Source organism: Trachemys scripta, chromosome 14, assembly GCF_013100865.1.
Source record: "Trachemys scripta elegans isolate TJP31775 chromosome 14, CAS_Tse_1.0, whole genome shotgun sequence".
Taxonomy (NCBI): domain Eukaryota; kingdom Metazoa; phylum Chordata; order Testudines; family Emydidae; genus Trachemys; species Trachemys scripta.
The window spans coordinates 41,767,674-41,792,255 of NC_048311.1; the positions used below are offsets into that span (position 1 = coordinate 41,767,674).

The following is a 24,582-nucleotide window of genomic DNA, read 5'->3' on the forward strand; positions in this document are numbered from 1 at the left end:
GGGGGGGGCTGTGCAATGGGGGGAGGGGTGCCGGGCCGGCGGGAGCGGGCATGGGGGGGCTGTGCAATGGGGGGCTTTGCCGGCGGGTGGGGGCCTGTGCAGTGGGGGGCTTTGCCGGCGGGAGCGCCCGGGGGGTGCTGGGCAATGGGGGTAGGAGTGCTGGGCCGGCGGGAGCGGGCGTGGGGGATGTGTGCAATGGGGGGAGGGGTGTAGGGCGAGGCAGGAGGGGCGCCGGGCCCGCGGGGGTAGGCGCAGTGGGGAGGGGCGCAGTGGAGAGCAAAACCAGTTTTGTACACGCGGTGACCAGGCTGGATGTGTAGTTGCGGGGTGGGGGGGGCGCTGCTTATCCATAGGAAGGGGGAGGGGCTGTGCATTGGGGTCAAGGCCTAGGCTGTATGGCGCCCATGCAAGAGGGGGTGGGAGTGCCGGAGGCCAGGCTGGTGGGCGTGTGAATGGAGGGGTGGAGTGAGTCCAGGAGACCTGTGTAGTGGGTGGGGGTGTGACCTTTTCCTCCAGCCTAGGAAGGCCCCTGGAGTGAGCTGGGTGGGGATGGGAGGCCTGCCAGAGGGACCTGCCTGTGGCAGCCCCACCCATCCACTCTTCAATTCCCTTCCTAGGATAGTGTCTTCCCTCAACCCACTGCATGAGCAGAACGCCTGCCTGGCCCCCAGCACCCCCCTCATTCTTGCCCCCAAAATGCCCTCAGTGCCCCCACCCTGACCACAGCCAGCCCCCATAGTGCCTTAGAACAGCACCCCCAGTCTGTCCCCTCAGTGCCAGAGGAGTGCCCCTGAACCTGTTCCCTCAGTGACCCCACACTGACTCCCAGTCCCCCTCAGTGCCCTTGAGCTGTGGCCCCGCCCCAAATCACCCTCTCAGTGCCTCCACACTGGCCCTCAGCTCTGCCACCCCTACCCTATGCCTGTTTGAGCTGCTTCTGCTGTTGCTTCTGGACCTCCCTAGCCCTGTTCCCCCCTCATGACCCACTTGTGTCACTTATCCCAGTGCTTACAGGATTCAGACTAGACAGTGTGAGGCAAGGACATGGGGGATGGTCAGTGTGAAGTGGCTGGGCCTTGGCATTTGGACACAGGGGCCTCAGGTAAGCGCTGGGTGAAAAAAGTAGAGCACCAGAGGGGTTCACACTTGTCTGCTCTTGGGGAGGGAGCCAGGGCTTGCCCTGCCCCTTGTGCTCTGAGAACTTCTTCCAGCAGCACACCGTGACTCAAGTAGATTTCCATGAAGGAGGGAGATGTTTTCCAAAATTCTGAAAAGATTTAGAAGCTCAAATCCCATAAGTTTTCAGGCCTAGTCTACATTGGGAAGGGTTGGCTAGTATAGCTATACAGTAGAACCTCAGTTATGAACACCTGGGGAATGGAGATTGTTCCTAACTCTGAACAAAACGTTATGATTCTTTCAAAAGTTTACAACTGAACATTGACTTAATGCAGCTTTGAAACTTTAGTATGCAGAAGAAAGATGCTGACTTTAGCCATCTTAATTTAAATGAAACAAGCACAGAAACAGTTTCCTAACCTTCTCAAATCTCTTTAAAAACTTCATTTTTTGGGAAGGTTACATTTAACACAGTACTGTACTGTATTTGTTTTTTTTGTCTGCTGCTGCCGCCTGATTGCATACTTCTGGTTCTGAATGAGGTGTGTGGTCAAGAATGAGGTGTGTGGTTGACCGGTGTTTGTAACTCTGAGGTTCTATTGTACTGGCAAACCCTCCTAATATAGATGTAATTGATACCCATTATAACTATAACTGCACCAGGGGTTTTGCTAGTACAGAAATCATACCCCCTAACCAACATTTCTATACTGCTAAAGGTTTCTGGTGTGGATGTGGGACTGGAGATTGCACCCAAAATGTGCTAGCCACTCTGCTGTAGACAGTGGAAAGGAAAAGTTCAACATCTCTTCTTTGAATCTGTTCTCCAAGGAGATTGCCTGTATTTATGGGAAGAGGTGATTTAGGCCTGATGTATGCACATGTTTTGTATCAGAGTAACTTGGGGTGGTGATGATTCTGAAATAAATAACACTGGCACTATTCCCTGATCTGGATCCAGTTATACAAGTATAATGGTGTCTTATCCTGCCGCAGTGTATTCACTTTCATGACTGGGAATAAGCTGTGCTGGTAAAGCATATTCACACTGGGTATAACTGCATCCACATCATGGGGGATTATATTGCTTTGTCGTGGCATGATGTCATGGTTACGTTTCTGGCCCCTTTTTGGCATCTGAGTGCACCTGTTGTATTAATTCGGACAGAATAAATGGCCCCAGCGTGTTAAAGGTATTAAAATGATCCTATCACTGTCCAACTGTAAACACGGTTTGGGGGGTTGTCTACAAAGACCCTGGCACAGCTTATTCCTATGGCAAACACTCCATTACATTCTTTTTAAGCAGGAGGAGGAAAAACTACTAAATGTAAAGTATTAAGTCTGTACTAACAAAATTCCTTGTTCCTTAAGCTGTAGTTTTTATAATGAAAACCCTCTGTTTGACCATCTTTTAGATGGTATTAAAGATGGTAACTGTCCTTGGGGGCAGTTGTTTGCTAGTTTGGAGCTGTTGGTAAAGTCTGATCCGGTTTCCTTTAATACAAGATAAACCCATGGGAGAGGAGAACAGCAAAGATTGAAAATGCAGCTTCTCTTTGGGGCTGACTTTTATTTGCAACCTCACTGCTGGAGAAACACAGGCCTGCTCTGCGCAATAATCAGCTGCTTTGAGAACTGGCAAACTTGTATCAGCATCAGGCTAGTTAGTTAGGACATGGCATTGCTTTTGACTGCTTCTCTGGTCACAGGCCTACAGCAGTGTTGCAAAATATGTAGCTTTGGCTAAGCCAGATTTACTAAACAGAGGGCAAAAGGAAAAAATACGGTGGGGAAGGAAAAGGACACGTTAGTGGGAAGGTGGACAGCAATAACCAAAGTCTTACAACTCAAATGGTGCTTGGGTTGAAATAGTTGGAGGTGGGGATGTCATTTTGGTGTCGCTCTCTGGCCTGGTCTGGTGAGGGCATTGAAGGCCCAATGGTATCAGAATGGGTCCTGGGTCCCAGGAGACAGTGTGGGAGTAGCAGATATGATGATAAAGTTTGCCCCTTCCATTCCATCTCTCTCAGCTAGCTAGCTGACTTCTCCCTCCCCAAAGTCTTTTTTAAGGATCCCAAAATGGAATGATGAATGTAATATCCTATCTTCTCTCCGTTTTGTCACTAGTTAAGCCTGAGTTCCAACATGCCAATTTTGGTCTGATTTCCAGTCCATGCTACTTGTTTATCTAAGGTGATCTTTAACACAGTCTTTGAGTTACAGCAGTAGACCATCTCACTTTAGTACCTTTTCCCATCAACATTTGTTGCAAGTTTATAAATTGTTCCAATCTGCTATTTCTACTTTCTACTGTCAGGCTCACATTTAGGGGTAGGTCTGTGAGACCCCGATTATTACAACACCCCCTTTCAGGTTACTTATCTTGGGATGGAGTTTTGCAGTGCTCCCCTCCTGGATCGGGCCCTGGGCTGCAGTAACCCTGTGTGTCTACCATTCTTACCCTCAGTTATTTTATTGGTACGATTGGTAGTCCAGGCTCAATTCGTTTATTGATCAGAGATAAGCACAATACAGAAAGGCCAGTACATTACCAACAAGCCTGGAAGACAGTCATATAAGCATTGATGCAGTGTTGTAGTCGTGTTGGTCCCTGGATATTAGAGAGACAAAGTGAGGTATTAGCTTTTTTCTGTCACCAACACAAGCTGGTCCAATAAAAGATTTAGTTTATACTCTTGTGTGACAGCTCAAAAGTTTCTCTCTCAACAGAGGTTGGTCCAATAAAATATATTACCTCACCTATCATGTCTCTCATCTAAGTGTTCAGTGTGCCCAAAATGTGAGCACAAAATCTGTGTATATGTATGTAGAGTGTGTCTCATACTGGTAGAACACTCCATCCAGAGTACCCAAGGGTCCAGTTCTTACCAGTTTATCTTCTTTTAACATAGTACACCTCTACCCCGATATAACATGAATTTGGATATAATGCAGTAAAGCAGCGCTCCAGAGGGGTGAGGCTGCGCACTCCGGTGGTTCAAAGCAAGTTCGATATAACGTGGTTTCACCTATAACCCGGTAAGATTTTTTGGGCCCCGGAGGACAGCGTTAAATCTGGGTAGAAGTGTATACCAGGAGTCAGCAAAGCTTAGGTGGCCTTTTTGAAACCAATTTTGTAGGTTGGCTGGAGGCAAAATCATCATAGCTAATTGTTCTGGCATTGTCCCATAACAACTCTGAAGCATTTGCTGAGAGGTGGCTTATCTTGAGCAGTTCTTTTCTTTCCTGCTTGTTTTTCCAGACAGACTCCTTTTGAGTTAAACTAATGTAGTCATTCAGAAAGTGTCCCAGTAACCAGTCTAGCATACACTGCACATAAATAATTTCAGAGCAGCTCCATGTCCACCAAATAGCTAAAGCAGCACCACTCTTGTGTGCAGATGAAGCCTTGGTCTTAGATATCCCTAGACATCCATTTTTGACCATAAATTAGCCTCCAAAGTCTGTATTTGGGTGCCTAAGGCCTAGGCTTTCAGAAGCAAAATAGTGATTTAGATGTTTTAAAATCTTGAGTGTCTAACTTGATGACACATTTCTGAAGGTGCATGGTTTCCAGAGGCCTCCTTTAAAGTGTCCAAAGGAGCTCACAAGCATCATGAATCAGCTAGTTGCTTTTGAAAATGCAGGCTTTAAGTGGCCTTTCTAAAGTACAAATCATTCTTTTACTGAATCATTTTGGGGTGATTTACCTGTTTCCTCCCTCTATTTAACGCAAGTGAGCAGTGCATATGTACATGCCAATACTCCTGCATATCTGGATGCTGATTGGAGTACTCAGTAATAGTTCTTATCCTCTTCTATGGCTGTTTTGAGTTGGTTTCTGTCACGGAGTATTGGGGGGACTCAGGGCCCTGCACCCCCGGCTTCCTGCGATTCACCAGCCAGTAAAGCAGAAGGTTTATTTGGATGACAGGAATACAGTCCAAGACAGCTCTTGCAGGCACAGACAACAGGGCCCCCCTCAGTTAGGTCCATCTTGGGGTCCCAGGGCATCCCAGCCCCCCTTGGGAGGTCAGAGCAATCTCTGCCTCCCAGCCATCTCACCAGCCAGTTTCCAAGACTCTGCCTTCAGCGACCCCTCCCACAGCCTTTGTTCAGTTTCCCGGGCCAAGGTGTCACCTGGCCACCAACCCCTTCCTGGGTTCTCATGTTACATGCTCAGGTATTCTCCTTCGGGCAGTCTACCATCCCCCAATGCAGACTATCCTAGCCACACTCCCCTGTCAGCATTCACAGACCACAGTAAGAACAGTCCCAGTTCGTCACAGTTTCCTTTGCAAGTTTCAAGTCCTAGGTATACAGGATTGAGTGTTTACTGTTAACAGGTCTGGATGGAGTCCTTTGAAGGTGAATTGATTTGTGGATATTGTTGCAAAGCCCCCAAGCTGTTAGGTCAAAACCAACAATATTAGGGCTTCTTTCTCTGTACCGTATAAAGAATGAGACTATCTTAACTCTCCCTTATATCTGATGGCATGTATCCTTCTTGATCAGCGCTTGGGTGGTGAGTAGGGATGTAAAATATTAACCGGTTAACCAATAAGTATTAGTTTTAGTGTTAATATATTGCAGTTAATGTTTAAAACAGATTGGCGGCAGCCCTGACCAGGACCCCTATCATGTTAATGGTAAACGGTTAACCAATATAACTTTAATAGTTTAAACAGGTTCTTTTTTAAACTCTATTTACAGCCCACTGGTGAGTGGGTGTTGTCAAAGGACATAGGCTGAATAAAGCAACAGAGGGTCCTGTGGCACCTTTGAGACGAACAGAAGTATTGGGAGCATAAGCTTTCTTGGGTAAGATCCTCCCTTCTTCAGATGCAAGTGAAGAAGTGAGGTTCTTACCCATGAAAGCTTATGCTCCAATACTTCTGTTAGTCTCAAAGGTGCCACAGGACCCTCTGTTGCTTTTTACAGATTCAGACTAACGGCTACCCCTCTGATAATAGGCTGAATAGCAAGTGGAGTTTCCAACTATGCATTCATTCAACAAAAGGCCCTCTTAGGCACTGGTGCAAAGGCAAGGTGTTAGTTTAGTTGAGAGGTGGGGGGCTAGTGCTTCTGAGAAATAGCTGGTGTGGGTCCTGTGACTGGTGTTGACTGATTCATGCCTAAATGTCCCATTCACGTCTGGTACAGCTTTTTTTTGTATAGGGGAAGCTTCATTGGTGCAACTTTCACCCTGCCTGTAGTATTCACGTGCTGCTGTGCAGACCAGGTAAGCTACTGGTAGCATCCCATTGGCAGGGTTTGAAGCATTTCTGTACTGGTCTGGCAAGATAATCCCCTTGAAATTTGAACCAAATGCAAATTGGTGGATTGTTTACTTGTGCTTCCTGCATAAGTTACAAGGCTTCAAAATGGGATTTCCGGCACACAGGAAAACGCTACCTTAAAGCGGTGGTAAAGGAAGGATTGCTTTGGGGGGGGGGGGGCAAGAGTGTAATGTAATGGCGAGCTATTTGAGTCCTCCATTCTCTACTGAAGTCAGGTGGGGATAGTGTGACCAGATGTCCCAGTTTTATAGGGACAGTCCCGAAATGTGGGGCTTTGTCTTATATAGGTGCCTATAACCCCCCCACCCCGTCCTGATTTTTCACCCTTGCTATCTGGTGACCCTAGGTGGGGATGATGATGGGCCATTCTTTCTTACCCCACAGAGGTCATGCTTTATGTGGAAAAAAGTCTCAATGTTAATACTGGGAGGGTGTCAGTCTGAGCAGGGCATGTTCAGGGATGTCCTGTAATAGTCAAGGGTTGGTCTGTATTTCTTCTTTCTTCTTCTTCCATCCAGTAGTCAGATGGAGTAGCAGTCTCCTTCCTAAGAAGAGGCCAGTAGGGTGTAATATCAAATCTAATCCAAGATTTAAGCCAGTTATGGTGAAAATCCAAACCTTGGGTTAACAGGAAAGAATAGTGATCATGTTTAGGAAGTGGGTAAGTGACTGAAGGGCAGGCGTACATTTTTGCTTTGCTTCGGAGATCATAGCTATGAGAGTAGCAAAAGAAGCTTGGAGAAAGGAGATAAGGTAACAGGATATTGCTTTGGTTCACAGGGAAATTGTGCAGGCTCAGGGAGTCTTTCTCTACTCCTGGCAGCTCTCGGAAGCTGTACTGCTACTGATTACATTCCTGCAGTTGTCCAGCATGTTACCATGTTTTTTTGAAACTTTTAAACATGGTTAAAGCTATCTGAGATGAGAATTTGTGTGTGCCTTCAAACTTGCCAAAAGGAAATGCTTTTTGGTGGGGTGAAGATTGTGTTGAAATCTTGAGGGAGATAAGGCAGAAAGAATGGCTTGAGGAGGAGTTAGAGAAACGTGGCTTTAGTGCATGGAGTGGCTTTTGCAACATAAACTGTAGAACACAGGGGCGAGAGTGAAGGTTGAAGGGGAGGAGGGATGGTGGCATATGGGCACATGGAGTTAAATACATTGGCACCATTTTTTAAAGCTGATATGCCAAGAAAGCTGTGATGGCTGCGCTCTGTGTTGCTTATTAAAATAGCCTTGAATGCATTTAAAAAAAACAAACCCTACAATTCAGGTATCTTGTCTACTTTTGTGTCTCACTATTTAGATCCAGTAAAGCCCTGATCTCTTTCCAGTTGTTCAAGGTCAGCTAGGGTGACCAGACAGCAAATGTGAAAAATCGGGTTGGGGGGTAATAGGAGCCTATATAAGAGAGACCCAAAAATCAGGATTGTCCCTATAAAATCGGGACATCTGGTCACCCTAAGGCCAGCACCAGTATAACTAAAGCTGTTACCAAACTTCTGTATTGGTGACCCCTTTCACGCAGCAACCCTCTGAGTGTGACCCCCCCTATAAATATTTAAAAAAGTGTTTTTAATTTATAACACTATTATAAATGCTGGAGGCAGAGCAGGGTGTGGAGGTGGAGAGCTTGTGACCCCCATGTAATAACCTCATGAGCTCCTGAGGGGTCAACCCCCAGTTTGAGAACCCCTGAACTAAAGGCATGTTTAAATCAATGTAGTTAAACCTATAACTATGTGGACACTTAAATCTATTCAAACATGGTTTAGCTTGTTTGGTAAACTACAACCAACAATCAATACAGTTATCCTTGCAGCAGGTGGCACTGTTTTAACTGAGTCAGGATTTAAACCTGTTTAACCATAACCAATAGGACTTCTGTGTGAATAAAGCCCTTAAACTTCCCAAGTCTTAGTTTTTTGCCTTTTTAATGTAAACAATAAGCAAATGGTTCATGGAAACTCTCAGCTCAGGGCTGAGGGAGCGCCATATCAGACCTTATTCCTGATGCCCAACCTTTTTTCAAAATGTGAATTTAATGTTTTAAAACCATATTCTTGCAGCTAGATAGAAGTGGCCTGTTTTGTCTGACCCCTTTCCGTGAGGTGCTGAGCATCTTCAGCTTTCTGCTTCGGGGGAGGTATGGTCTCTTGAATTTCAGATTTCTTGTGTTTTAGGAGCCTAACTTGAGGAATCCATGAGTGGGGAAGCTTGGCTAGTTCTAACAGAACAAGTAGACTAAACACTCAAAATAGAACACCACATCTTGAGGCCTTTGTGCATCATAAAATCATTTTTGTCACCTTTTAAAGTGCTGGGGTGGGTGGGCTTGTGGGGGAGGGGGATTTGAGAGGGTCTGGAAGAGTGAAGGGAGTAGTAGTAAACTGTTGCTGGGTTACAACTACTTTTATTTACGGTGCCCTGCTGTCTTTGTTCCCTGTGAGGGGGTGTGTAGTGCTCAACTGGACAAGAAAAACGGAACTTGACCAAGTCCCAATGACTTGATTGTGCTCACATTCAGCAGTTCCTGGCAGTGCTGCATGTGCTGCTTGGGTACAGATAAGAGGGATTCAAGCATATTTTGGTTATACAGAGGAGATTAATAGATTGCCTCTCCTGGGCTGTGATGCAATTCCTCCAAGGTCCCCAAAGCAACTCTTCTGATATCCTGTGGCCTCCATGCCTTTATGGAGGAGAGGCCGGCTTCATTCCTCACTTGGGAGCAGATGTCTCCTGCTAATTACTCCTCTGTTTTTGGAGATGTAGAGGGGAGGAGATAGTAGCTGATTGATGTACCTGGCAGAGTGGAATGGCTAAGATAAGAGGAAGAATTAACAATCCTCTTTTGAAGTGTTTAGCAACCTTGTACACCCTCCCTCAAAAGGGCGCTTTAGATTGAAACGGTCAGCTTCCCACTCTGAGCTGGAAAATAGCTAGAGATTGTAAAGCTTGATTCCAGCAAGGGCCCTGGCTGGTGAGCAGTCCTTCAAACTCCACCAGTAGTTTTTATGTTTACAAGTCCATAAAGTGTGAACTCTTTTGCTCAGCACAAGAATCTCCCATGAATCTGAGAGCTGCTCCTTATGCTGCTTGGGCCTTTTGATCTTGAGAGTAGGTAATTTGTAGACACAGGTTTCCATGGAGTGAAAAGATCAGGCCTGGAGGTGGGAATTGGCATTCCCTTCCCAAGTATTTCCTGGGAAACCTACTCAACAGTATATTGTTTTAGATGATTGTTTCAAGGAGTCCTATGAAGCTCAATGCTTTCCCATGGTTTACATTAGTCATGTCTCCTAGACCAGTTGCATACAGTCCCACAATAACACACAAACATCTGTGTTAATACAGTGGGCTCCTAAATTACTTCGCCCTGATCTACACTACAGAATTACTTCAGTGAATTTGCCTTTGAGTGATAGTTGTACCGACATAAGTGCTTCTCCCACTGACAAAGATGTATTAACTAAGTGGACAGGAGACCTCTCTCTCATTGGCTTAGAGCAGTGATACTCAGACTGCATCTCATAGCAAGTAGCTCTTTACTGTCTCCTGCAGCTCTTTGCAGCACATTAAAACACTAATTATTAACCAATCAGGATGCTTGAGCTGTTAATCATTTAAGTTATTAATTTGTTTACTGAGAATAATATCTAAATAAAAACTAAATATTTCCCCTGTCATACTGTTTAAATAATTAGTACTATAGTAAATGAAACTGAATTCATACTATTGGGACTGTTTTGGGTCATGTTGATCGCTAATTTGACTCCTGAGTATCCCTGGCTTAGAGAGTCTTCATTAAAGTGCTTCAGCGACTGCGTCGATAGTGTTTTAAGTACAGACGTGCCCCTAAACTGAATTCAGTAACGTATGTCCAGGAAATTACCATATTTATCTCACAACTATCCTAAAGTGAATGCAGTTATATCGGCATAAAGGCACAGTATTCTGGTATAGCTACACATTTAAGGAAAGAGAATAAGCTCTACAGGGGATAAGATAAGGCACCCGTATACAGATACACCTGCATCTACACTAAGGGCTATACAGATTTAACTGGTAAGAAAATCACACCCAAACAGTTACACTGGGGTGAAAAATTATGTAGACAAGGCCTTAGTTAAAACAATGCAAATCCCTAATTTGACTTAAACCGGGCTTTCTGTTGGTTTATCCCTGAGTTGAGAGAAATCAATGCGAGCCAAGTCTAAATTGATTTAGGAGGTATTTTGGTCCCATTTTCATTGGTTTAATTAGATGTTTAACTTTGAATACAAAATAGATAAGGCCTCTGAGCCCCCTTGGTGACTTTTTTTGGTGACCTTGGAATCACACTTGCCTATTAAAATGTTTTTTGTTCCCTTTGTTGCTGTCTGACAGTCCCACACAAATGGGAAACTCTGAAAGTTTCTACACAATGATGTCAAATGAACAAAGTCTACACACTGGGAAAAATAGGAAAGTATTGCATTTTTCCAACTTTTCAGTCCTGGTAAATGTTTCTTGTAACAACAAGTAGTGAAAAATGTTCAGAATCTGATGATCAAGTTGTAGAGGAAATACCCGGATTTGTATTTTGTGGCAGGTAGGGGAGGAGGGAAAAACAAGGTCCCCTGCATGAAGTGAACATGAAAGGGCTAGACTTGGTGGAAAGTCATTTAGTCCAGTTTTGTTACATGTAAACCTTTCCCGCAAGTCTGTAGCAGTTATGGAATAAGTTTTGAAGATCTTGTATGTTGACATGTAATTGCTTGTCTGGCTGCAAGTGTCAATGTGTATTCTGGTAACTCCTAGATCCAGAATTAGGATTGTGACTTGCTTTGTAACTGTGTAGATTAGCTGTTCTGGTGACTACCCTAGAGCAGGGTTTCTTAACTGTGGCCTGTAAGGGGGCACTGGCTGTGTTGTATCCCATGGGTTTAGGGGAAAAAATGCAGTTGTGCTGAGCTGGGAAAGGAGCAATATGTCTTCGCAAGCTCTACCTGCCCGCAGACCTCCGGGGGGGGGGGGGGGGAGACCAGTATCTGTTCTGTAGAGTTTGTTTTGGTGTCCTCATGCACTGCTGCTGTAGAGCCTGAACTGTGATATGAGACAAGATGGCTGTGTTAAGGGAAGCTACCCCGTATATGGGCAGTGCCAAACTCAGAACACTGTCATCCAGAAATTACCTGTGATGCACTACCATGATGACAAACCTTTGCAAGTATTATGGGATTAGGGTGAATTGCCATTAGAAAACCAGAGGGTTTTTTCAGTTCCTGGTGGGGAAAATTCTAAACACTGATCTAGATGTATAGAGCCCTGCGTGGATACAAAAATCTGTATCTGCATCCGATCCGCATTTGCAGGGCTGTACACTGGGGCTGGGCTGAGGCTCCAAGGCACACTCCTCTGCCCCTTTCCCCGCCAGCGCCTGGTCAGGTGGATGGTCTGCCGCGGCTCCCTGGCTGGGCTCCATGCTGGCCTGGGCAGGGGGGTGACCTTTGGGGCTGCTCAGGCCTCCTGCCCAGGACAGATGGTGTCCCCCAAGGCTCCCCACAGCTGCCTGCCTGGCTCTTATATCTACATCCGCGCTATCCACAAGATGCGGATATCCGCAGATATAAAGCAGATCCCTGCAGATTTGCAGGGTTCTATACATCTATTTTTTTAAATTAGTGTTGCAGTGGCAGTTTTTGTCTTCAAACTATGTGTGTAAAGTCATCCTTGGTGTTGAAGCGCGGAGCAGACTTAGAACAGACTGACTTGGTTTTACATTGTCAGAGCATGAATAGGCAAAGGATTTTGATGCTTTTAAAAAATGTCAGGTATCTCTCTCCACATTTCCTCCTGCCCATCCTAAGAGGTTTTTTTTTAAAAGCTCACCTTGTGGATATGTATAACCTTTAATGAGGAAGGTGCACTTTGCTGAGGTTGGGAAGAAAATCTAGGCATTAGTCTAGTTTGAAAACTTGCTATGATCATAGAAAGTGCCGGATTGGATCAGATCCAGGGTCCATTTTGTAAGTTCCTGTCTCTGACAGTGGCTGGCAGAAGATGTTTCAGAGGAAGGTGTGAAGCTTCCTAATCCCTGATAGTTAGAGATGAGCTTAAACCTTGAAGCATGAGGCTTAATCTCTTCACAAATGTGTTATAGTCTAACTGGGTATTCTTAATCATATAGATGTCCACTCCCTCCTGAATCTTGCCTAAGTTTTTGCCTCAACGAGCGCTCTAGGATTCTGCATTGCAACTACCAATGGTGTCCAGTCTTGCTTTCCTGTAGTTGCTGCTGCAATATATATGTGGAAGGTTCCTGATTGGAAGTAGTTAAAAATTACAACTTATATAGGCCCGGTGCATTTGGCATTGGAGAGAGGTCATTGGCCCCATGCATGCGGTCACCCAGATACACTATAATGGAGGTCTTCCTTTGTCATTGAACAGACTTCCAGATACATGGACTGTGCAATTTTTTCTATACTAAAAAAAAACATAGTAAATATCTGCTGCTTACAGTAGTGCAGTCTCAGCTCTGCACCTATATCATCTTCCACTGAAATAGATACATGTTTTATGATCTCAGCAGTGTGCAATTGGATTCCTCCCTTAAATACTTAAGCAAAAATGTTAATGCAACAGTAAGTTTGCAAGTTTAAGGGCAGAAGGCCTGAAAATTCCAACTTTCATGTTTGGACAGACAAGTCGAGTGAGGTAATATCTCTATTGGATCAGCTTCTGCCGGTGAAAGATGTTTTTGAGTGTGCACAGAATTCAAGTCTGGGAAACGTACTCAAAAGGTATGTCTACACTGCAATTGGCATGTGCCAGCTGACTTGGGCGAAGGGGCTGTTGTGTAGATATTCGGGCTTGGCTTGGAGCTAGGCTCTAGGACCTGGCGAGGTAGGAGGGTCCCAGAGCTCTTGAGCCCGAACATCTACACTGCAATTAAAGAGCCTCATAGCCCGGGTCAGCTGGCACTGGCCATCTGTGGGTGTCTAATAGCAGTGTAAACCTACAGTGGCAAGGCACCTGTTTTCTCTCACCAGACTGTTTCCCCCTCTGGCAATGGGGGGCCTGGGGTAATCAGCCCCACTCAGGCAGGGTTTGCCTGTCCCCTTTGGTCATATTTTCAGGGTACCCCTGAGGGTCAGTCTAAGGAGTGATCCTCCACCAAACAAAAAGGAAACCGTCTCATAAACCCAGGGGGTACCTTTTGCTGCCCCCTCACTGGAGCAAGGTGTCATCCGGTTGGTTGTCCTGGAGTGTCAGTCCTTCCCCAGCAGGCACTCAGGTTTGGCTGTTGCCCTTATGGGAAGGAACAGCCTATTTCTCTGCTGCCACTAGCCTGGCAGCAGCTTGTCTGTCCCCCCTTTGCTCTCCCCAGGGGCGGGGTTTGTAAAGGCCTCAGGCAGCCCTTAATTGGATGCAGGTGTCCCTAATTGACCTGAGGTAACCTCTTCTCAGCTTGTAGGAAAAAGGGCCTTTAACATTCTAGGACTAATATATTGGCCTTCCAGGACCCTCTTGCAGCTATCCGGCCTGATTTTGTCACATATCTCCTCTTCCTGCTCAACACTGTGGGGTTGGGCTGCTTTGGTTGAAAAACAGTGCACCCTTGACAAGCGATCAGTATTGCCATGCCTGGTCCCTGACCTGTTGCACTCTGAAGTGGAAGGGTTTTAATGACCGGAACCATCTCGTTACCCTTGCATTTATTTTTGCTTGGTGCATCTGTTTCAGGGGGGCATGATCAGTGATGAGGGTAAACATCTGTCGGAGAAGGTTGTAATGGAGGGTTTCCATGGCCCACTTTACCACAAGGCATTCTTTCTCTACCACAGCATACTTTTGTTCTATGGGCAGGAGTTTCTTACTAAGGAACAGGATTGTGGGTGTTCTTCCTCTCCTACCATTTGAGAAAGCACAGCTCTCAACCCAACCTCAGAGGCATTGGTTTGCAGTATAAACTCCTTCTCAAAGTCTGGGGCTACTAGCACCGGGTTACTGTAGAGGGTGGTTCTCAGGTCTGTAAAAGCTGCTTCAGCTGCACCGGTGCTTTTCACTGTTTGGGCTGTGGGCTTTCATCAGATCCATCAACGAGTACGCTCTGGTAGCAAAGTAGGGAATGAATCGCCTATAGTACCCAACTATTCCCAGGTATGCGCTGAGCTGTTTCTTCCAGATCGGTTAGGGCCAACTTTGTATCACCTCTAACTTGTTCAGTTGGGGCTTTACTATGCCCCTTCCCATGTTGTACCTGATATATTTGGCTTCTGCTAGCCCTATTGCACATTTGGAGGGATTCAAGTGAGACTTGCCTTCCTCAGGGTATCCAATACTGCTTCTACCTTTTCTAGGTGCGTCTCCTAGTCTGGGCTATGGATATCATCATCCAGGTAAGCAGCTGCATACTTGCCATGTGGACGCAACAGACGTTCCATGAGCTGCTGGAAGGTTGCAAAAGGGAGGAGGACCGTGTACTGGTAAAATCCTTCTGGTGTAGAAAATGCAGTCTTCTCTTTGGCTTTGTCGGCCAGAGGGATTTGCCAATAACCTTTGGTCAGGTCAAGGGTGGACAAAAATCTGGCTTTTCCCAATTGGTCGATTAGCTTGTCTGTACGAGGTATGGGGTAAGCATCGAACTGGGACACCTTGTTTAATTTTCGGAAGTCATTGCAGAACCTCATGCTGCTATCTGGTTTAGGTACAAGGATGATTGGACAGGACCATTGACTATGGGATTCCTCAATGACTCCTAGCTCTAGCATTCTCCTAACTTTAGTCCTGATCTCCTCTTTTTGCCTCAGGGATCTGGTAGGGCTTAATGTTCACCTTTACTCCAGCATCTGTCATGATATAATCAACTTCTGTGATCCTGCTTGGCTTCTCTGAGAACACATCCGTTCATATTGATAACTACTTCTTTGTTCAGGGGTCAATTCAGAGGATATTCCCACCTGTCCCTGATGTTTATTTTCTTGGGGTGGCATCTCCAGGTTGAACAGATGAACCTACCTGTCTTGCCAGGGCTTCAATAGGTTCATGGCTATCCTCTCAAATGGGACTTCAATAATTGGCAGCAGTACTATAGGGGCCCTTAAGTGTGGTCCGGGCCGTGTAATTGGCACTCTGGGCAGGAGGCACAATATCGTCTGACCTCCATAGGATTTAATGGAGGGTCTTATCTATCCTTAGGTGTACTCCAAACAGATGACTGTGATCTAGGTCCAACGCTGCCCTTTGATGCCTTCGCGGTACCAAGAGTTGCTCCATTTCTTGCTCTTGCATTTGAACTACTCTATATAATAGGTCCCTTTTTATCATGGAATATAGCCCTAGGCCTTTGGTTTTCCCCTCCACCGGGACCCAATTCACCTCAACGACCTCCTTTCTAATATTATCCTATAGCAGATCATTGGCCTGATCCTGCCCAAAATTCTCCAATGAGGGTCCAATGTGCCCAAACTCAAAGGGGCTACTTTTGTTTCCCCCTCAGGGTTGGTCTCTCAGCTTGTGGCTCATCAACCCTCTGCATCATTCCCCTGCCAGCCGGACATGATTTCTTCCCTACAAGTGCAGCCTTTTGGTTCTGGGCCAGAATCCTGGCTCCCAACCTCCTGTGTGCCCTCCTTTCTCACCTAGTCTTCCAGGGCTAGAGAACAAGTCCTGAGCTAATGCACAGAAGACGGCTAGTTCCTGGGGTCATTGTATCAATAATCCCAGGGTTACTACCCTCTTCTGACTCATCTCTGGGGAGTAGGCCTTCAAACCCTGGGAAGTCTTGTCTTATAAGGACCGGATATGGGAGTTCTGGAACCACCCCCACTGTCCACCTTGTGGTATTATTCCCCTGGACCTCAGTTTATACAGGGATGGTTGGGTAATTGATAGCACCATGTACACAGGTTATTCTGGTGTGCTACAGCTGGACCCACCCTACTAGTTTCCTTGAGACCAGTGAGACGGCACTTCCGGAGTCCACTAATGCAATGGTCTGTATGTCATACATGTGGCCAGTTAGGATGAATCTGTGGGGCCATGGCCACTCCCACAAGGTTTATCAAGCCCTGAAGATCTTCAATCTACGGGATCATGCACTTCATGGGTTCCTCCACATTAGGGCACTGGGCAACTATATGCCCTACTTCCCCACAAGCATAACATCTATATCCTGCTCAAAGGAAAACCCTGCACAACACCTTCAGAAGACCAGCCTGGGAGCTTAAATTCGTAACTTTTAGACAATCATGAACTCAGACTCTGGATTTATGGCTCAGTACAACAATCTATAACCCACTAATCCAGTGGCTCTCAACCCTTCCAGACTATAGTACCCCTTTCAGGAGTCTTATTAGTCTTGCGGACACCCAAGTTTCATTCACTGAAAAACTATTTGCTTACAATATCAGAAATAAAAATGTAAGTCTCACAGTGCACCATTACTGAAAAATTGATGACTTTAAATATTGTACTTGCATGTTAGTGTATAGAGACATATAAACAAGACATGTGGAATTTTAGTTTGTGCTGACTTCGCTAGTGCATTTTATGTAGCCTGTTATAAAACTACGCATGTATCTAGATAAGTTGATGTACCCCCGGGGGTACATGTACCCCTGGTTGAGAACCACTGACCCTCCCTGTGTCCTACAACTGCAGGGGTGTAACAATCTCTGTTCAACTTTGTGTTTAACTGTGGCACTCCAAGTACCATTCCCAGACCTGAAGAAGAGTTCTGTGTAAGGTCTAAAGCTTCTCAGCAACCGAGGTTCGTCCAATAGAAGATGTTACCTCTCCCACCTTTCCTCTCATTTCATGGGACTGACACTACAAACTGTTGTCAAGCTGTTGAAAATCTGCCCTTTTCACTTTGATGTCTGCTCAACTCTCTGCAAACACCATAAATGCAGCTCTAAAACACTTGATTTATAGAGCCTTGCCTGGGAACTATTTTTAATCCGGTTCCTATCCCACCCTGCAATACCTACTCCTACATTTTTTTTCTTGCATTTTTATCCTGCTCCCACCCACAAAAACTTTAGATCCCGCAACAGATTCCCCAGTGCTACTAAAAAACAAAGGTCGGTTAGTAAATTTTATATATAAACTGAATTCAGGCACAATTTTTACCACTAAAAATAAAACTGCGTAATAAATAGTTTCCCTGATAGGCTCATCTTGATAAACTGAGAGATTTTGTTTTCCCACAAGTACCGCAGTCTGGGTTTTTTTGGTCCACCCAATCCGTACCACCACAAAGGGAGTTTTACCTGTTCCCGCTAATATGGCAGCCAGTCCTATGGGACCTGCGGGATTCCAGTCCTGTGTTGCTCTATGCCAGGGGTGGGCAAACCTTCTGGCCCAAGGGCCACAATGGGGAATAGAAATTGTATGGCGAGCTATGAATTGTCATAAAGTTGGGGTGTGGGCTCTGGGGTGTGGCTGGGGATGAATGTAGGAGGGTGCTTTGGGCTAGGACCAAGGGTTTCAGAGGGTGGGATGCGGGAAGGGGTGCAGGTTCCAGCTGGAGGTGCAGGCTCTGGGGTGGGGCTGGGAATGAGGTTTGGGGTGCAGTTGGGTATTCCAGGCTGGGATTGAGGGGTTAGGAGAGCGGGCGGGGGGGGATCAGGGCAGGGCGTAGGAAGAGGCTCAGGGGATGCAGCGCTTTACCTCTAGCGGCTCCCGGAAGCAGTGGCATGTCCATTCTCCGGCTGTTATGCGGGGCGTGTAGGAGCCGGAGCGGAGCCATGCGGTAGCTTCCGACCCTGTGCCACATCTGGAGCACCAGAACTAGGCCAAGCCGCGTGGTCTGGCCTATGCCTCAGTGTCCCGGCCGGAGTGGGGGCCAGCTTAAAACCACTGATGAGCCGTAGTTTGCCCACCCCTGCTCTATGCACTTATGATAACAGTTGATGGGTGATTCTTAAATTCAAAATTAAATTACTTTATCAAAATTTTCACAGCTAAAGTCACGTGAACATAGATTTTTGTGATTTTTCTTTTTTGTTTATATGTAACTATGAAATGCCTGCATGCGGTTATGATCACCAGTAGTATTGAACAAAATTATTGGTTGCAGTTGGATTTTAGGATGAAATCTGGACTGAACAGCTGTGTCCCCATAGTTCTCCAACCTGGGGTGCCTTTTACACAGCTTTGCTGTGAGAATAACAACGTAGTCTGCTCTCTCAACCTCCAGCATGTAAAGGATTCCCAGCTGTACTTTGAGTGCTGTGGCCAGCCACTCTTGAATTACACCAGCAAATTCCCAGTCCCAGACTTCCCCCAGTAACGTCTATCTTGTACTGCCCAGCCCTCTCCTGGACAACACAAGCTCATATAAAGTCTGTCATTTTCTTAATAGAAAATGATATGCACAAATCCTGTTATTCCAAATGGAGTTTCCCAAACACTTCAGTCCAAGAATACTGGTTTAGATAAAACAATTAAACAAGAATTGGTGATTACAAGTAATGAGGTATAAAAGTCAGAATTAGCTGCATTTTACCTTTTATTTCGTTGTAACCAGCATCTAACTTAACAAGCTAAGTGATTTCAAAGCAAAAGTCTCTGACCACATGTTTTAGCAGACTTACCGGATGAATTCCTTTCTGCCAGGATCCCTCCAGAGTCCAGTATACTTTTGTCCTTCAGGTGTTGCCTGAGTGCCATGAGTAGAAATGAAGGGAGAGATCTTTTGGTGTCTGTTCCCTTTTCTTATAGTTTTTTCTTTGAAAATCATTTCCAGCTGAGGTTCTGGAGACAGCAAGGGTGGGGGTGGGGAATGGGAATCTCCACTGTTTCTTTGCCAAAATGTAGGTTTCTCACTCACACCCTTTTTTCTGCCAAAGAATGACTGCTTAACAGGTGATAATCCATTTGATTTTGTTTACACCTACCTGAGGCATTTGTTTGCCTTTTGTCTCTGAGGAACTGGTTTGTGCCTGTTGGAACATCTCAGCAATGTAACTTTACAGTGTTGCCCTGCTATCAGGACGATCAGCAAATTTGAGTTTTTCAAATTATACCTCACAAGGCATCCTTTGTACAAAATTTCAGTCTTGTAACATGGGTGACTTAGGTTTAGGCACCAAATGAGTCACATGGAGCAGGGCACCGCTAGATTTTAAATATGGGTGCAAAAAGGCAATGTCCAAGCCAGAAAGGAAGGACCACTGTCATTTAGGGCAAGTCTACACTGCATTGGGTGATGTAGTGCTTAAGTGAATATGCTCCTGTGCTATTGGGGGAGAGCTCCTTAATCAATCCTCCTGCCCCCTGAGAGGTGGTAGGTTTGTTGACATACTGACACAGGTCTGTAGTACAGAATTGGCCTTAGCCTGATCTCTTGCATAACAGGCTGGAGAACCTCTCAGTGGTTTTGAGCCCAGTAACCAGTGATTGGCTAGATTGAATCTCTTAGAACTTGTGTATAAGTGTGTGTGCGTTTACTTAATTGAAGATCCTGTTAATATCAGTATGGGCACAGTAACCTTTGCATCTATTTTGGATGGTTAAATTATAGCCTAGATCAGTTGATACTCAGACCTCAGTGGTTCAGGAGCCAAATTAGCATTACACAAAAGAGCCACGGTCGTGTGAATTCATTGTTTCATTTACACTATTACTATTTTATCACATTGGTTAATAATTAAATCAGTGTTTTAATATCGTGCTGCAGAGAGTTGCAGGAGACACATTAAAGAGCTGCTTGTGAGCCTCAGTCTGAGTATCACTGGCCTAGGTCCTTCCCTATGCTCTAACTCCACAAATGTAGCCTGGATGCTGTTTCTTTGCTTGGACTACTTAGGGCATGCGTATACTCGGGGAAAGTTTAGTGCTCTTCAGGATGGGGTAAAGAACTGCCAAGTTGTGTGACTCCCTGAAGTCAGCTGTGAATGTCTGCTTTAGCTGCTGGGTGAAGGATAAGGTGGGGGTTGCTGGTGGAGTTGAATAGGTTGAGTGAGCAGCACCAACATCTGCAGTTGTTGCTTAATCTGTATAAATGAGTTTGCAGATGAGGTTCAGCCCTCCAGCTTTGGACAGCCAAACTGAACACCACATGGATGCATGCCTCTTCCTCCATTCAGTGTGTGTTGCCCCAGGTTTCCTACAGCGACTTATTGGTGCACTGGGTTTATTTTTGCACTATTGTAGCTGTACTAGTGGAAACCATTCATTTAGACATGGTGCATCAGTGTAAAAGGCTTGTACCCATGCAGCTTACCGTGGCTTGAGTCACTAGTTGCACTGGTGCTGCACATGTACATGGGTGGGGGGGGGAGAAGGGGGAGTTTGTTCCAGTGCAGTTACAGCAATGCCCTGAGCCATACTCTGCTGTTACTTGGATGCATTTCCTTGGGGGAAAGTCTGGAAGCCAAATGCTACATGCGTTTTCAGCCTGTCTTAATGTCTCTTTTTTTCAGGCTGGAGTGGGTAATAGGTGCTCATCTGGCTACCTATAGGGATGGAAATAGTTTTGTGGTGTTGAAACTGGAAGAGTCTGGGGACATACTGAATTCTTGCTGAGAGGTGGGAGGCTGTTTTAAGGTGCTTTGTGCACTAAAGATCTGTTAAATGCACTGACTCTAGCACTCAGCCACCTCTTCTTCTGGCTGGCTTTTGTGACTGCTTCCTTGTGTTGGGTTTTGGAATGATTTTGTATACTTGGTAAATAGAAGGCCGGCCTAAGGCCTTATCTTCATTCACAGTTCTACTGGTTAGACTACAGGGGTGAGTCTAAACCAATTTAGTTAAACTGGTGCAAAGCACTGTAGGGACTCTTAATCTGATTTAAACCTATTTATATTGACTTAGCTTCAGGATCTACTTAAACTAACTCAATACAGGCCTGGTTGAAATCGGATTAAGTGTCTACACCGTGCTCTGTGCTGGCGTGAGTAAATCTGTTTAAAACCACCACTGTCATCAAACGGATGCAGCACTGATTATAGATGAGGCTTAAGGCCTGAGGAGGGGGGAGAGAATTTCAAGCCAGCTCTTTCCCATTTGCTGCTGGGCCTCAATTTCAGTGAGGGGGACTTCCAGATACAAGCCGAGTCTGGAGGTCTAACTCAATGCAGGGGGCTGCAATGGCAGCCCGGCATCTGGCTTAACCATCCCATTGAACAGCTTTGCTAATGGGCTAGAACAGGCTCCTCTTCTGAGAGGGGTTTAGGAGGGACAGGTCTTCTGGGGGAAACGTCCAGACACCTGTCGCTGAGTGTATCCTGTAACTTGTAGATCTTTTTATAATTTGCATATTTTTTGGCGGCTCTCCCCAGGAGTGTTGCTGATAGCTCCTAGGCTGCATAGTGTACTTTGGGGGGGAAAGGGGGGGAGAGCGCAGAGGTAACTGCCATTTTAAGTACAACCATAAACGTTTCTCCCCCATCCCCCTTCTCCATGGAAAGCATCCACTCTTCTCTCTGAACCTAGAGGAGGAATTCTGGCAGAGCTGTAAGTGTGAGGGGATCAGTCTCCAGTAGCTAGCGTCCCTATTCCTCTAGTGCAGCCTGCACTCTCAAATCTGTTAGCTCCCGGAGCCGCCTGCTAGCCTGGGCGGCTGGCCTGCTTCGTCCTGATAACTCAGTTGCTGTGGCTGAGCAACATCCCTGCATGGCTGCAGGCAGGAAGTTTGCCGTACCACTGGAAACTGGCCCTTCCACATATCCCGCGGTCTCTTCCGTTAAACCCTCTCCATCTCCATCTACAGAAATTCCACAGTAGGCAACTTGATGTGTTTAATTCCCAATCCCACTTTCCCAGTAAAACAGTCTGGCTCCTTCCTTCCCCAAAATTTTTTGCTGCTTCCTTGCAAGTCTAAAATGAGGGGTGGGGGAGGAAGGGAAAGGGGGAGTGAGGCAGTACAGAGTCTACTGTCCAAGCTTGACTGGCTATCAGTGGATGCTGTGATCAGGGTGAGACCCTGAACTTCCCAGACACTGCTAACTCCTCCCTAGAGTGCAGAGCACTTCTTACATGGCGGCTGGCTCAGTGCCACAGTCCACATGCTCCCTTTCTGTCCTCTGGCTCTCTATTGTCTGCCGTAACCATGCTCCCTTTGCGTTGAGAAGCGGTGTGGCAGGCAGTTCTGCTGTGACACCATGTATTTCCTCTGGAGGCCTTGGTCATGCTGCAGCTGATCTTGGGATCACAGGGGGCTGCTGATACACACCCAGGTGGCATCTTCCCCTCCCTGTTTACAGCAGGGTAACACCTGTTAGCAGTCTCTGTAAAATCATAGTGGAGAGACAGCACTGTAGTGCTTAATGTCCCTGCCTGTTGTTAAACTTGCAGTGTTACTAGTAGCACATAGGAGCCCCTGTCATGGACCAGGGCCCCACTGCGCTGGGCACTGTACGAGCTGGTATAGTGTTGTCACCTAGCTGTGGCGGTTGTCTCCACTAGGACTACACAGCGAGATGGCTAATGGGAATTAATTATCCTGCTGTAAACACACCTTTTTATGGCAGTGAAGACAGCCACAGATGCAGATGAACAGGCTGTAGGCTGTTTGCAAGTTGATGATGACCCCTGAGAGGAGATGCAAGTGAAAGTGGAGCAATGTGGGGAAACTGGGGTGCAGGTGAGTCAGCGGCCTGGAGAACACTGGCGAGGCAGAAGCTGGTCTAGATCCTAATGGTGGAAGGTTTAATTCTGAGTGGGAGACTTTCAGTGAGCCCCTGGCTTGTCCTAAAGGGGTAAAATGTAAACACTTCCTACGTGTCAGTGCCAAAGCTGATCTGGGAGGGGGACACCAATATCCATATTTTGCAGAGGGGTAATTGTGGCAGGGTCTCCTGACTTCTAATTCTTGAACTGCAGTGCTTCCCCCACCCTTATCACCACACTGACCAGAGGGCAAGAATGTGAACCTAATCTGGGCCACAGGTGTTGCTTAGCAGTGGGAGTTGCAATGAGGCACACCTGGTTACCTTGATCACCTACTTGTCAGTCCCATTGTACTCCCAGGGTAGTGCCCTTAAACAAGCAAATGCCTTGGGGCCCTTTTTGTCAAGATCTTAACATCTGCCTTTGGGCTCGCAGCAGGAAATGCTCCTTAAACAGTGATAACGCTTCTGCTGGTGGGCGTGTTGCAGAGGAAACAGCACAAATTCCTAGGGCACTAGTGATGCTGGGGCTTCCTGCCTGCATGACACTTTTTTTCTAATGGAGAACTGGATTTGTTCAAATACTTGAGCTTTCAAGTCTATTTTAATGCTAAAACCAAGCAGACTTGGTGTGTTGCTGTCCTCTGAGCCTGTCTGCTACCTTGTACTGAAGGAAGTGATTTATTTTCTTCCCCTGCTTTGTAAGGGTGGTTCAAGTTTCTGCTTGTTTTTTATTCCCAGTGCCTTTAGTGTCTGAACTAAAATAACTTTCTCCTCCTGTAACTAATGTGTGAGGATGCTTAGCATGTGTGTCAATGAAACCTGTTTGTTAAGGGATATGATGGATTCTGTCCCTTGAAACCAGAAGTCTTAATAATAAAAAAGCCTCTGATTCAACCATGCGAATGAGCTCAATTTAGTGAACACTGGGAGAAATAGTTACACAAAGGCTCAGACTAGATGATCCATTTTAGCCTTGAGACCTGTGAAGACAGACACGGTTCCCCTCATAGTGCCTTTATACCTCCAAACATTTAAGAATTTTTTAGACTGGGACATCTTAATTAACTAAAAAACCCAAAAGCCCCATACTCTTATACATCAAGGAAACAAGAGGGCACAAATCCATCTGGTCATACCTTCTACGGATCACATCTTAATATAGCTAAAGTGGCTCTTAATTTCACTGTTTTTAAAGAATGTTGATCTTTGGATGAAAGGCAAAATGTAGTTGAGATGCGCGGCACTGGTGCTGAAGAACTGCTCTAGAATTTGATGACCCTGGTACTTGCATGGTTTAGTTTAACGCAGTGAAAACAAGCGGGAAGGGAAGAATTGCTCTAGATGAACCACTTCTCAGGAAACACTTAAGATGTCAAGCCTGGGAAATCCAAAAGACTGCGGAAGTTTGAAAAAGCAACACACTGGAGAGGGAGGGAAGTTTGAGGAAACAAGACTGGCAAACAGGACCTCACTGAAGTGACTGAAGGTTAGGCCTGCCTAGTTCAGGGTGGCAGGATTAATAGGGCTTGGGGTAAGACGTCTTTTATTTTTTTTAAAAC

General features: G+C 45.9%; 1 protein-coding gene across 1 annotated transcript in view; it reads left to right on the forward strand.

Moving 5' to 3' along the window:
• TRIM28 (tripartite motif containing 28) overlaps positions 1-24,582 on the forward strand; it is a gene marked incomplete in the record, with an annotated part of 57,403 nt that overhangs the window by 581 nt on the left and 32,240 nt on the right.